Below are 6000 nucleotides of genomic sequence, written 5' to 3'. Positions count from 1 at the left end.
GCAGTGGCTTCTCTTTGTTGTGGAGTACGGACTCTAGGCTTCAGTAGTTGTGGCACACAGGCTCTAGAGTGCAGGCTCAGTAGTTGTGGCGCACGGGCTTAGTTGCTCCACAGCATGTGGAATCTTCCTGGACCAGGGTTCAAACCTGTGTCCCCTGCATTGGCAGGAGGATTCTTAACCACTGCACCACCAGGGAAGTCCCTTAACTTATATCTTAACTACATCTGCAACAACCCTATTTCCAAATAAGGTCAAATTCTGAGGTTCCAGGAAGGACATGCATTTCGGCGGACACTAGCCAATCCAATATAGTCTGCCCTCTGGCCTCCCCAAATTCACATCTGTCCCATGTACAAAATATATTCACCTGATCCCAACATCCCCAAAAGTTTTAAGTCATTCCAGCATCTAAGTCCAATATCTCATCTAAATATCATCAATTCAAAAAGTCAAAAATTTCATCATCTAAATCACTTATGGGTGAGACTTGGGATATGGTACCTCCTGGAGCAAAATTCCTCTCTATCTGTGGACCTGTGAAACCAGAAAACAAGTTATGTCCTTCCAAAATACGATGGTGGGTCAGGCATGGGATGGATATTCCCAGTCCAAAAGGAGAAAGAGGAAGGGAAAAAGGGGCTCACAGGTCCCAAGCAAGCCTGAAACCCAGTGCACAAGTCTAGGTGATGGCCTAGGTATACTAATGTAGTCTTGCTATTTTTATATTTGTTTAAAATTTTCCAAAATTAAAAAAGAAAAATAAAGGGAAAAGTAGCTCCTTTTTTCCTGCTATTAAAAAGTACAGGCTTATTGCAGCAAAAAAAAATACAAGCAAGCAAACAATAAATAAATCACTCCTAATTCCATGACCCAGAAGTAACCCACTGTTCACATTTGGTACGTTTCCACATATACATCGAATTTATTTTTCATATTTTATTACTTTTCTACATTGTATCTGTACTACACTTGTGAGAAAAGGAAAATGATATTTGTTACATATAGGATCTAACTACTTTGGCCAAGCAGTCTGTGACCCACGCCACGTATTTCCTAGCCGTTGTTACAAATAGCCTTGTTGGAAGAGGTGGCTGCAATTTCAGGTGATATCCAGACACCAGACACCAGCCACTGATCACCGCTAATGAGATCTGTTGGGATGGGGAAGATTTCTTGTAATGAAAAGTTACCTTTTTCAGATCAAAGTCCTGGGTTTTTTAAGCTTTCAGGACAGTGACTTGCATTCTTTCTTTTCTTCTCTGGCTATGATGGAGGCTCTAAAGAAGTTAAACTCTGAAATATATCATCACAAAATATTGTGGAGGGAGAGGATCACAGAAATAATTCTTTGAGCTAAGGTATCCACAGCTGTCAGAATCTGTAGAGTTGTTTATTTTTGTTTTCAAGTATTGACTAAACTTTAGGACTGTGCATCAATTCTGGGAGGGATATTACTCTAACAAATCAATGTGAATTAAAAAGAAACATCCCTACCCTGACTAGACACAAACTAGGATTGGATTAAACTGGTTGATAATACAATGTGGAAAATTATTCAAGATACCTCATAAAATTCCATCTGCGTATTCATATCTCCAAACACTCAATAAATTCCCTGTTTTCAGTTAGGGTTTGGTAATAACGTTGAAGTTCAACTATTTAATAAAATGTTTTATTTTTCTTTAAAAATAAATAAAATCACAGTTAAATGTAACAATCCCAGCAACCTAGCATCAATCACCTCCCCTTCCGTCAGACCATGCACCCTTCACCCACAACTGTTTTCATTAACTGGGATACCATCCACCTCTGGGTAACTTTATGAAACATGTTTTGGCTTGGAGCACAGAAAATCCATTTAGACATTAATAGTGTAGCTGCAAGTTATGTGATTCATTCACAAGAGTAACAACAGTGCACTGTGATTTTTTTTCCCAGCATTTTTCCCTTAATTTTATTGGCTAATAAAATCCAAACACGGGAACCTTTTGCCCAGAAAGTGGCACCAAAGGAAATCATCTCCCCAACCAGACCCCCAGGGACTGTCCACATAGGACCTGAGTCTTGGGTGAGGCCCCAGGGGAGAGAGGGAGACCCGCGCTCCCACAGATAGGCCTCCCCAAGGGTCAGCCAGAGGTTTGCCTTCTGCCTTCCTGACTGAAGGAGGAAAACTCGGGACTCCCTCTGGTTCTAGAAATTCAAAAGGGCAGTATCAAATTCAAAAGGGCTATGGAGCATTCCCTCAATTCTTTCACTCAAACATTCTTTTTCTTCCAAACCTCAACAAGCAATTTTGAGCAAATATTATGTAACAGATTCTATCTAAGGTGTTGGGCATATAGAAAGGAGCTCGCGGTTTAACAGGAGAAAGAGACATTAAACCAATAATTGCAGCACAACCTGTTAGGTAGCAGAATGAGATAGAAAGAAAGTACACAGAAGCTCAGGGTGAATTTGGCACACACTCAGTTAAACTAAGATTTAAAAAGGAAAACACCTGGTCGGTATAACTGTTTGTAAAAGTGATTATCAAAGGGCTATTTTTTATACTATATAAAAGTGTGTAAAATATATATAAGAACATCACCTCAACCGCATTAGACAAATGGGAACAGACAAAAACAGGCAACTAACACAACAATAACAAAAGTAATGAACAAGCAGTTTGAAAAGATCCTCTATTTTATTAGTCTTCAGAGACACAAAAACTAAAACAAAAATGTATAAAATCCAATTCTCAGAAGTCTACAGAAACTTTGAAACTTCACTTAATTCAGTAGCAATGCAAATGTATACAAACCTCTTAGAAGACAGTTGGGCAATATGACACAAGTCAAAATAATAACTATATTTTTAAAACCAAGGCTGTCAATTCCACAGAATTTATCCTAAGGAAATAATTGTAATGAAGGAAAAAACTATATAAAGATGTTTGTCACTGTTACTTGTATTGTTATTACATATTATTGTCACTGTTATTTACCTTAGGGATAAGCTGGTTATAACATACGTACCTAATGTAAGGGGACTGTTTTAGTAGAGTACACAAAATAATTATAAAGGCTCTGTAGTAGCGTGAGAAATGATTTACTTCTTGATACAAAATTTAATAAAAGGAAAACACAACACTGTATATAATAATAAATATAACTCCAGCCTCCAGATCCAGCTAGACTCCAGCATCAAAAACCCTCAGCTAAAACAGGTTTCAAAATGGTTTAGGAAACTTTCAGATAGATTACCCCATAGTCAGAGTTAATGACCCCTTCTCTTTTATGCTTCTTTATTCCTTAGCCACCTCCCACTCTTGTCATCCCCTGCTTGCTTTATTCCATTTTAAGATTCTTTTTTACCTCTCTGTCTCCCTCCCTTTGAGGGTAAAAACTATATCCTAGTCGTTTTTGAAACCACCTACCCCTTCACCAGCCACCAACAAATTCAATAAAGTCATGATTGTCTAATTTACTTAACAATGTACAAACGTGTATGAGAGAGAAGGCAGAGAAACGACAATCATTTTGTTAGGCTGGTGGAACTGAGCATTTAAAATTTTTTTCTTTTATGTTTTGTTTTATGACTTTTTTTTTTAATGATAGAACCCCAATTTCCTGGGTGGGGTTTCACTGTGCTATCTGAAATCAGGCTCTAGACATTTATGTCCCATATGAGCAAGCAAGCTTGTCTGGAAAAATAAGTTGATAAACAAGCCAAGACATTTCTGAAAAAAAGTAAGGAAGGGGCCTATTTCTGTAGAGATGATAACTTCTTTAAAGCTACAGTGATCATGTGACTGAGAAAGACGTCAGCGATCTGGGCACCTATCTGAGTGTGACTGTGGTTGTATCATCACTGGAATAGGCCTGACTTTAAGACACACACAGAGCACGTACATCTAAGTGTGCAGTAGTGCTGGAGGCTAACACACTTCACTGTGAGCCTTGATGAGGCTGAAGGGCCACGCTTGGCAGAGTACTGTAGGACAGACCTTGGACATGACTCAAGTTCATAGAGAGGCATCATTTATTTCCTTTTTCCTCTTGTCAGTAATACTCCAAAATGCTCCAGTTTTATGATATGGCTTTTAAAGGAATTAAACTTGAATAGCACAAAATTGTATAATTATGTTAGAATTCAATTGCAATTACTAACAGATCCAAGTCTGCCACATCATTATTAGGTAATAATGATGATGTTGATAATAATGATAGCTAACATCTGTAGTCTGGTTACCATGTGCCAAATACAGTGCCAAACAATTGGGAAGATGATTAGGCCTACCAGACTGATAGTTCATGTGTGCCACTCTTTAGCATAAAAAAAATTCTAGGAAATTCAGGTGGGCCACAGTTTGGAGGCAGATGAGTCACATTCGGGTCCCAGAATACATATTGGATGCATAGGCCCTAGAGAGGTGCCCACATCCCCACAGGCAACAATGGGAAGGAGCTGAATTTCTGAGATTCCCTTCAGACAAGGCATGCACTTTCTAGTTCACCATAGTCCCCACAGCTCCCTATTGGGCTGACACCCAGCCTCCTTCTTTCATTTACATAACTTACCTGTCTCCTGTGCATTTCATTTTTCAATCCCTCCATTTAGACATTATGACTGCAAGTCAGGCATCGGCCACAAAATGGTACAGTGCTTTTAGGTAGACATAAAGCTAAAAGGGACACTAACAATCGTATAGCCTGATTGTTTTTCCAAACTTTTTATAGCAGTGAAGTATTTCTTCTAACAAAGTCTTACACAAAGACCTGATCTCTAAAACAGGAGCTGTTCTGGCTGAGGGTGGGGAAAACCCCAAGAAGGAGCCAACCTGCTTGGCTACTTCTATTCCCTACCCTTCTCCCCTGTACCCTTGGGGGACCCCTTGACATTTTAGGGGTGCTGGCAACAGTCCAGTCTCCTCGTTACAAAGCAGAGGGCACAAATAAGTGAAGCCACCTGTCCTCAGTCACACAGCTAGTTAGTGGTAGAGAACCCAGGTCTCTGTTAAATGATTCATGGTTCGGCAGTTTCTTCCATTAAAAAGTTGTTGAATTTGTACAAAGTACAATGATGATTGAATAATGATTACCCATCTGCTTCTTTTTTCAAGCCTTCTTGTTACTCCATGTCACATACCAGCAGTTACCTTTATTAGCAAAGTTTTAAACTAAATAGTCAAGCATAGAATTGTGAAAGCACATGGTCTTAGAGCTGAAAGAAATATTGGAAGTTTTTTTCATCCCACCCCCTCATCTTACAGACCAGGAAAATGAGGAATTGCTTGAAACCAATTCCCCCTCTTGTGTTCCAAGTTACCATCCTGTTCAATATATCCAGAACTATTATATCTTGACTTGATGGTAGAAGCCAGAACTTTCTATTTTAACCAGTTTCTCTATGAAAATAATGAAGTTAAGATATAAAGTTGTGATTTCTTTCTCTTTGTAATTTTCTTCAATCTTTGAAACACACTCTTCCCAGCTGGGCATTCAAGTATCTCTTTACTTCAGAAAATGCATTTACAAACTCATGGAAAGATTGTTTCAGACTGAACTTTTCCAGGAGAATTCAAGTCACACTATCTGTGGTCAAAGGGCTTTTATTTTTAAATTTCCAATTCATCACATTGTAGACCAGTAATTTTAAAATACCATAAAATTCAATTAATAGACAAGAGAAATTTTTGACTCACAAAATACAAACTTTTTTATTATTAGATGCTAAACATAAAATTAGTCTATCAAATTTCTATAACAGTTTCTAAATGCCTACTTTCTATTCCTGAACTCACCCCATCATGAACCAGTAACAAATATTTCATGGACACGTCTTGGAGCTACTTTGAGGAGCTCCAGGGTAAATCACCATCCAAGTGTTGCCGGATACAGGGCATGTCAGTAAGGCTGCTCATGTGAACCAGGTACTGCTTCCCATCTTTTAATCCCAGCCCCAGTCAGCCACTTTGAGAATGTGGTTATGGTCCTCAAAGGTCTGGGTCATGGTCTCTGT

The sequence above is a fragment of the Balaenoptera musculus genome, chromosome 4, assembly GCF_009873245.2.
Source record: "Balaenoptera musculus isolate JJ_BM4_2016_0621 chromosome 4, mBalMus1.pri.v3, whole genome shotgun sequence".
NCBI classification, from domain to species: Eukaryota; Metazoa; Chordata; class Mammalia; order Artiodactyla; family Balaenopteridae; genus Balaenoptera; species Balaenoptera musculus.
Note: the sequence above shows the minus strand (reverse complement) of the source record.